Here is a 9,841-nt window from a genome sequence, read left to right on the forward strand (position 1 = left end):
CCCCATGTGTGTGTGTGCGTAGATTCACCTGGTGCTGCTCTCGCTTGACTGACTCTGGAAATCGATGGACTTCAGTAGTTACAGTGTTACTGACTGCAGTACTTCCAGTACATTCCAGTTCACTTGACAGGACGTATTATTCCTGAACATCCACGGCAACAATGTTTACTTGTACTTTGTTCAAATCGTCAACAGAATTTACCAACGAAACACTTAATATATACTCTGGTTTTATTTTTTTTTACCCTTTCACATTATTTGCAACAAAAAAAACCTTAAAAATCTTCTTTAACAATGTCTGTTTGTACCTTTTCAAATCGTCACCACTATACAACAAATGCTTAATATCTACTATGACAATGTTTATTTGCACTTTGTTTGAATTGTCACCTCAGTTTACCAACAAAGCACTTAAACTACACTTGTTTCCATAATTTACAGTACAACAAAAACATTGTAACAGTAATTTGCAAACAAAACCCAAAATATAACAATAACAATGTCTGTTTGTCACCAGTGGTAGCAAACAAAGCGCTAAATGTCTGCTTTGACCATTTTTTAGACTTTATCTGACTTGGTGTAACAAAGATTGTTTGTACTTTGTTCAGTTATCGCAATTTGCAAACTATGGTTTTGTTTGATAACAATATCCATGATAACAATGTTTGTTTGTGATTTTTCTGACTTGGTCACCACAGTTTGCAAACAAAATGCTAAATATTTGCCTTGACCATTTTTTGTGCTTCGTCATGACTTGCTTTTTGTTTGTACGTTGTTCAGTTACCGCACTTTGCGAACAAACCCTAAATAACCACTAAAACAATGTTTGTACTTTATCCAACTTGTCTCTACAAGTAACAAACAAAACGCTAAATATCTGCTTTAACAGTGTTTGTTTTGACTTCTCACCACAAGTTGCAAACAAAATCCTTAATATCCACTATAACAATGTTTGTTTGTAAGTCATTTGATTGTCACCACGGGTTGCAAACAAATCGCTAAATATCTGCTTTGACAATTTGTTTTGTACTTTGTCTGACTTGCTTTAGAAATGTTTGTTTGCATTTTGCCTCACAATTTGGAAACAGAACACCAAATATACAGTTAAAAATTGTTTTGGTCTTTGTTCGTCTTGTCACAACAATCTGCAAACAAACTAAATAGCCATTTTGTTTCACTTGTCCACCCAGTTCCCAAACAAAATGTTAAATACCCACTCAAACAACATTTGTTTGTACAATGTTCAACTTGTCCCCACAACTGCATGTTTAGCTAAAGAAAAATAATTATGTGTTATATTGTTTGTGAATGTATTTGGAGGAAAAGTCAATCCGATCTGCTTTTATTATTGTATATGTGTACAGAGGTGTCGTGTGGCGGCCCCATTCTCCTTTATCTGTCAGGGTTCGAAACACACATGCAGTGCATAATGTGTGCTGATGGAGGCAGGTTAAGACCCCACAAACGTGTGTGTGTGTGTGTGTGTGTGTGTGTGTGTGTGTGTGTGTGCATGCTGCATGTTGAGAGGGGAGGTTAAAGGGGTAGAGTCTGGGAGTGTGTGAGAGTGTTTTGACAGTCGCACTGCCATCAGCTGCATACTGTATAGTGTGTCTGGGTTAGTGTTTCATCCTATTTCCCTCAGGTAAACAAGGCATGCCTCCTCCACCAAAGACTACATTAGACCCCTCACACAAACACAATATTATTTATCCATGGTTTTCTGCTTTCGGTACTATTAAAATTATTCAGTAGTTCTTACTGTGTAAGATAAAAGCAGATACTTAGCATTTATTTTGCAAATAGTGGTAAAAATTCAAAAAAGTATAAACAATTGTTTTATAGGTGATATATAGCGTTTTGTTTTGTATTGCAAATTGTATTGGCAAGTAAAATAAAGAGCAAACAAAACTTGTTTAACTAAAGGAAATTATATGTTAACAGTCTGTTAACTTATTACAAAAACACATATGTAGTACTAATATTGCACCAATATTGTCAAAACAGATATTTAATGTTTTTTGCAAATATTGTTGAGAAGTCAAGAAGTACAAACAAACATTAATATAGAGGTGAGAATAGTGGTAAAAAATAGTGGTAAGAATTTGCAAAATGTTATAAACTGTTTTTTTGTCAATATATGGCATTTTGATTGATTTCAAACGGAGAGCAAACTAAAATTGTTAAAGCTGATTTAGTATTTTGTTTGGCAAATTCTGAGACGATTCGAACAAGGCGCAAACAAATGTTAGATAAGATATTTAGCTTTTTGTTAGTGAACTGAGCTGGCAAAATGAACCAAGTATTTTGTGGTGAGATGCTGAACAAAGTACAAAGATTGTTAAAACGGATTTTTAGAAATTTGTTTGTTCGACTTCTCACCACAATTTACAAAATACAAACAAACATTTTTACAACATGTATTGTTTTGTTTGCAAATCACATTGATTATTCATACAAAGAGCAAACAAAAACTGTTAAAGTGAATATTTGACACTGTGTTTGCAAATTTTACTGGCACGATGAACGAAGTATCGTGACAGTTTATTTCTGATTCTCTTGTTCTGGCTAACCTTGTAAATGTCCACCTGTGAAAAACAATTTATTCTCTGCCTAGCTCTCTTTCATGTGTTGGTGTGACATAAAGTGACAGAATGCTTTAGTGTGACAATGATTTCAGCCTTACAAAATGTCACCGTTCTGCTCTCTTTCTTTCAACTTGTGTGTGTGTGTGTGTGTGTGTGTGTGTGTGTGTGCGTGTGTGTGTGTGTGTGTGTGTGGAAAGCGAGAGGTAGAGATCTGCTCGCGGCAATTCTGCTGCAATCACACACACACACACACACACACACACACACACACACACACACACACACACACACACACACACACACACACACACACACACACACACACACACAAACCCGCCAGCGCAAAGAAAAAGGTGTGATCAGAGCAGAAAGCGGGTGACAGCGGAGTTATGCATTGTATGCATTGCATGAGTTTGTCATTTTTGGGTTTCTATAACTTCAATTTACTCTCTCCAAAGGAGTTTTGGCTGCATTGGACAGGGTTAACAACAATATTTTATTAACACTTTGTAACCACTTTCAGAATTAGGGTTGCATAATCATATGCAAAATATTTCCTTTCAAAGTACTCTCTCTCCTCCCTACTAGAGTATTCAAATTAAAAACCCGTTTCTTTTCTTCAGAATCAAAGCAGGGAAAGAACAAAACCCACCACACACAGATCAGAGGGCTGTGTTCCCCAGGACAGAGAGGGGTCTTCTGGGTACCGCTGAACTGACAACCCCTGGAGCAGCTACACGGCTCTTTGCACAAATTGAACTGACAGCAGCCTTTTCCACAGAACGTAGAACGTTAAAGTCCTGACTAGCAAAGAACTGTGTTATGTCCTAGGTTTTTGGCAAGGCTGTTTATACTGAACAAACTCTCTTAATAATGGTGTTTACTTATACTAAAATACTCTGACAGAGTTTTCTGCACTACTATTCAGTGGTGATGCGACAATGCTTCTAAAGCCCCATCCACACTACTATGTTTTAGTTAGAAACGTAGACCTTTTGCTACGTTTGCACCTTCCGTCCAGACTAAAACGGCAAAAACGGAGAAGTTTAGAAACGCTGCCGTTTTGCGTTTTGAATCTCCGGAGGGCGTTTTAGTGAAGACGGGTCAAAACGCAGGACTTTAGAAACGATGACGCAGAGGCTCACGCTCGGCTCTCTGATTGGGTGTCATACAACGGAAGAAAACATACAACAACAGCCTAGACTACCAGTTACGTTGTGCAAGTAAATTCTGCATCTTACAATGCTATAACTGCCTACATGCGCCGGAGGCAAGCTATGATTCGAGTGATCTGTAACAATTCCCATGTGCAGTGGCGATATCGACCGTACATGGAGCGTCGGTTTTGGGTTAAGCCGGGAAGTTCCTGAGGAATGGTGCGAAAATTTTTGAAAGTTCAGATCGGCACTTATCAACCTCAGCAAATTCTGAGATAGTCAATCTGTTTCCTGTTTACACCGGCACACGCATGCCCAGTGTAGGTGAATGGTCACGTGATCCACGTTTTCAGTCGTTTTAATGTGGACGGAGATTCATTCTAATACGCAGCTAAAACGCTGGTGTGGACGGAGATCGTATTCGTTTTAATTCTCCGTTTCTAAACTAAAATGCAGTAGTGTGGATGGGGCCTAAATCTACTGCGTGAAAAAGACAGCGTAACCGTGTCGTTCGACTCCCAAACGAATCTGTCTTTTGAGCCGGTTTTGAGAATTTTGAAATCTTTATAATGAATCAAAATAAGCAGTTTACAACTTGCTGTTGTTGGATTTATGGCTTGTAAGACTTAGGGTTCATTTACATGACAATGATGTACTAAAAATGGTGTTTAAATAAAAGTTTTTCCTTCACGCTTTTTGCGTAAAGATGTCTTGTCAAAACAGTCACGTTCACACGGATCCACGAAAATGACAAAAATCTAGGGCTGGATATTGTTAGGAATTTCACAATTCGATTCGATTTCGATTCTTGAGGCTTCGATTCGATTCAATATTGATTTATTGGCTTCCATATCGATTCAATAATTAGTAAATACACAAGTAATTAAGTACCTGCCGAGTATATTTTTTAAATAATGTGTGCAGTATTACCAATGTTTAAGAACAAATTGACCCCAGCATGTTTCCTGTCATGGTTTATTTAGCAGAACAAACTGTACAATATTGTACATGTGTTGAATACAAACCACAACTGTAACAAACAGGTGCTTTATTAACACCTCTAAAGTGCATGTAACTGTAATAGAAAGTATTTCTTTCTTCCTATACATTCAAGTTATAAAATAAATGTAAACAGAAACACAAAATGTGTATACTCATAAAAAATGCGCTTCGTGAGGCACACGCGCGCACATTTGCACACACGAAAGGGCTCTCGTCTCTCCCTCTCTGTCGTGCGCGCGCTACGTGGTTTGGAGCTCGCGAGCTCTAGATTCCGGGAGATTTTAACTAGTTTGCAGACATCAGGGAGCCGCTATCAATATGCGGGAGACTCCCGGAGACTTATTGTTGTTCTTATTATCATTTAGGGGGGCTTAGGAAAATTTTGAGGTAGCTTCAGCCCCCTTAAAATAGGCCTAACGACGTCCCTGGTTGGTGGTGCAGGCTTGAACGGAGTGCAGCTACTTTCCGTCATCTTGCTGTTTTGGTAAAACGCGTCTTGTACAACGCTGAACGCTCTCACTAGAGAGTTGGCCACAGCGCCGCCACTGGCCGGTGGGCTGAATCGATTCATAGGATTTGATGAATCGATATTGAATTGAGAAACAAATAATTCCAATGCATTGATGAACCGATATTTTTACCCAGCCCTACTAAAATCGCTGTATTATTCATGCCAGGCCAGTAGTTGGCGATGTGATTTTGCAAAGAAACACTCCGAGTCCGTGCCTATAGACTGAACACGTAATACACATGCGCATCACATCACTGTTCTAACAAATTCATGTTTTTGTAGTTTGAGATGATAATGGTATCAGAGCAGGCTCCCATACCACCTCCTCTTCACCACCAGAGGGAGCCGTCTACGGAATATTAACTTTACTCACCGAACTTCGATTCCCATCATACCTCATACCTGGGACTGATTACACTCACACCTGCACCTCATTCACACACACCCATATAAGCCTCGTTCACACACTCATTCAGTGCGAAGTCTTGATCTGCCCCGGCCATCATTTCTGAGCGTTATTTTCCCGAGTTTGATTCCTGTGTTTGACCTTTGGATTATTTATCGTTGCTGACCCTTGTCTGCCTGCCCTGACCCTGTACTGTTTACTGGACTCTGATTCTCTCTGCCTGCCTCGACCCTTTGCCTGTCTACCTGGTTTGTCTCAGCCTTGCCTTCTCTGTTCTGTTTGCCACTGTTTGACCCTGCATGTTTTGACCATGCTAATAAACTCTCCAAATGGATCCTCTTGACTCTGCCTCTTCACAACAGAATCGTTTTAAAAAAATATCACTTTTTCAAAAGTTTGCGTTTTCAGGCCCCAAAAACGACATATGACATGTCATTATGAGTTTTGTCATATATTTTTCATAAAAATTTAATTTGATATGATCTAAAAGACCACAACAAGATATTAAAAGTCATCTTTTTTTTAAAGAAATGTTTAAAAAATGTTTATTAGAGAAATTATCTTTTATATTTGTTAATGGAACCGGAATAGTTAAGAGAAATTATCTTTTGTATTTGTTTATGGAACCGGAATAGTTAAATTCCTTACAATTCCATTAAAACTTTTGGCAGAATAACAAAAAATGTCATGAAATTTGACTGAAAGAATCACTTTCATGAACCAGTTCTTTTTAGTCAAGCAAAAACGTACAACATGTTGTTACATTGTATTTACGCTCATAAGACTTAAATATCTCTTTTGTTTTTTTTGTAAAAAATGCACAGTGAGTATGAGTTCTATCATTATGAGTTTTGTCATATTTTTTTTTTTATAAAAAATGAATAAAATGTTACCACATTTGTGTTTTGGTATTTCTATTTGATCTAAAACAAACTACAAAATTCATTGAAAAGTCTATGTAAACACTTTTTGCAAGAATTGTGTGCAAAAATGGTTAGGTTTTTTGTTTTGTTTTGTTTTTAATCGGAATAGTTGCAATTCCATGAAATGCTCTTGGCAGAATAACAAAAAATGTCTTTTAATCCAATGTGTTGTCTGATAATCCTATGATCTTTAAAAGAAGAATGTTTAAATTGAAATCTAGGGACGGTTTACACGACACCGTTTTCAACTAAACCCTTTTTATGCGTTCTGAATACGCAAGTTTTCAAGTTTTGAAATCGGGTTTCAAAGTGCAAGTTTTTGAAAACGATACAGTTATCACCACCGTGTAAACAACAAAAACGCAAATTTGTGAAAACGTTGACATGCGCGCACGTATTACATGTTCAGTCTATATAGTGTTTCTTTACAAAATGACATCGCCATCTACTGGCCTGGCAGCATAATACAGCGTTTTTAGTCGTTTTCGGATACGTGTGAACAGGGATCATTTATCTAAGGAAAAACGTTTCCGTTTTTAGTACATCGTTGTTGTGTAAACATATCCTAAGAAACATTCTAGTGGCCTTGCTAAGACAGAAAGCTGCATATTTCGGCCCAGAGGTGACCAGATGGTAGAACGTAAACCATCATCAGCTGTGAACCTTCAACCAGCTCTACCCACATCACACAACATCTTCCAAATCTCCCCAAGAGTCCAAGAGTTTCTTGTCAAGGGTTAAACAAGTCAGGGTGTGGAAAGAGAATGAGGAATGTGGTTCTTTTTCTTTTCTACCTTTCATCGGTGAAGCACATGTTGCTGAGGGGAAAGATTATAGTAAAGACTCATTTCCTGTCAGTCAGCTTTGGTTCAAAGACCCGCTGTGGTTAAACTTTTATTTGCATGGGGCGAATAGGAATTAAGATTGCGCCGTTTACCTGTAATGACATGGAAAGTTGGTTTTCAGCCTTGTGTACCCAACATTAGTCTTATCCCGAAAGTTCTCAAGCAGCTCCGCGGTACTTGTGAGCTTTGCCGCGACATGCAGCCAGTTCTCACAGCAAGCAACTATCGCGCTCCTCTGAGGGCTGCAAAAAATCAAATCAGGCGAGTTAATGAGGCTCCAACAGCCCCCTACCATCTCTCCTGAGAGAAAAAAAGAGGGAGGACGAGGCAGAGAAATGAAACGGCGCTGGAAAAGTGCTGATTCTTGGCACTGGGGCTCTCTGAGCTTGACAGCGCTGCAATATAAAGCCCAGTTCTGACTTACTGCGTTTCTGCTACACTCCCCAGACCAGAAATACGAAGAGTTTGAAGTCAAAACTGTCAAAGTGACCTAAATACACGCTTTTGTCTGTGAGATCATTCCATTTGGAAATGAACATACTACAGACATGGCACACCCATTTTACTTCTATAATGTGACATATTTTTGCATGAAACTGGATATTTATGGTGGAGAATGTAGGCATTTAAAAGTTATCCATCAGGATTGTGATTATGTGGCCATTACAAACGAGAATGGACCAAAAATGACAAAGCTATTTGTTAACGCCTAATCTTTTTTTTTTTATTTATTGCACACAGAAGCAGCTAAATCCGTTATTCGTTTTATTTACAATGTCCTACAGCTTAAAAATGTCCTTCAGACTCTATAATAGAGTTTCTAGTGTGATGAGAAGGAAGATATAACAATATACAGTTTAATATCTGCTGCAGACAAATGCCAAGTAATTAAGATTCTGATCACGATTCAGATTTGAACTAGCGCTGCTCCCGTGTCGTGTGTTATGAGACTCGAGCACAGCAGGCGAAGGCTCTGAATTATATTATTTCAGTGATATTTTTGCTCTGGCGTTAATCTAGCCTCGGTATATATTTTTTAATCATTTCTTATTGTTTTTTATTTTAGTCATTTTTTTCCCCCATGCTTGATAGAAGTTGTCATTTCTAATTCATTTTAATGAATCAATTAATTTGTTTTAACGAATGATTCATTGATCATTGGACTCAAATACATTCCCAGACGTCTCGGCATTATGTTTTAAGTCATCTTGCTTGCAACCACTTTGCAACAAACCTAAAACCACTCAAAACAACTTAGCAAACACATAGAAACACATCTAAAAGTACTTGGAACACTTAGTAACAACACGCAAATTGTCGTAGGTTTTGCATGTGAAAATGGCCTTACATTCTCTTCAGAAAGAATAATTAATTACATCAACGAAAAGATCTTATATTGACACTGTTCTCATGCTCTTACGCCACACAGCCATCTTCTCAAGCAGTGAAAGAACATCAAGGCGCAATGAAGACCCTGAAAAAGTTCCGACAGACGAGACAGATTACTTCTGATATAAAATAAGTCTCAGCTTTCAATACCGTTTTGACAGATCGCTGTAGTGATAAGTGGCATGTGAACCGATCTTTTATTCTCTTTATTACTAGTTATAGCACTAAATAAACATGAATGAACATCAGAAGCTACACTGTAAAATAAAGTTGCTTCCTTTAATTTTTAAGTACAATCAACTTATGTTTAAGTCATTTCAACTTAAATTACATTCAACTGACTTGAGTTGAAAATTAGTTGAATCTTGTATCAAATTTAATTATGCAATTAAATTCTTATAAAAAAAATTGGCAAGTTAAAGCAATGTAATCAATCTATGTTGTCAACCTATTGATCATATCATTTTTTACAGTGTATGTTGAAAGACACAGTACATTTAATGAATGTTAATATGTGAATAAAAGCCTAAATTCAATATGTTTATCATATTTAATTGGTTGAGTCTCTTCAGAAAATTTGGACTAAACTACTCAATTCATATGGATTAGGCTAGTTTTATGTTCTCTCTGTGAACTTTTTGAAGCATCAAAGTGTCAGTTGCATAGCTGTCAATGGAGGGACAGAAAGATCTCAGATTTCATTAAAAAGAAATTAATTTGTGTTCCGAAGATGACATGAGGGGGAGAAGCCTAGATGACAGAATTTTCCTTTTTGGGTGAACCATCCCTTTAAACGAATCGTACATCTGTACTATATGTTTTCAATCCATTCAGTAGTTCTAGCGAATATAAATTCACAATACACGCAAAATGCTGTCTTGTGCTTTTGCATGTTGACCTTGCAGTGCAGCAGCAGAGAGAGAGATGGTCTGGTCACCCACCCGTCGCAAAGACCTGCTGACCTGTTCGTCCCCGCTTCCAGATGCCAGATGGTAGCTGCTAGTGATGCAGATGCAAGTGTGT

Source organism: Siphateles boraxobius, unplaced genomic scaffold (assembly GCF_051911475.1).
Source record: "Siphateles boraxobius isolate OS27281-9 unplaced genomic scaffold, OSU_SipBor_1 13, whole genome shotgun sequence".
Classification (NCBI taxonomy): domain Eukaryota; kingdom Metazoa; phylum Chordata; class Actinopteri; order Cypriniformes; family Leuciscidae; genus Siphateles; species Siphateles boraxobius.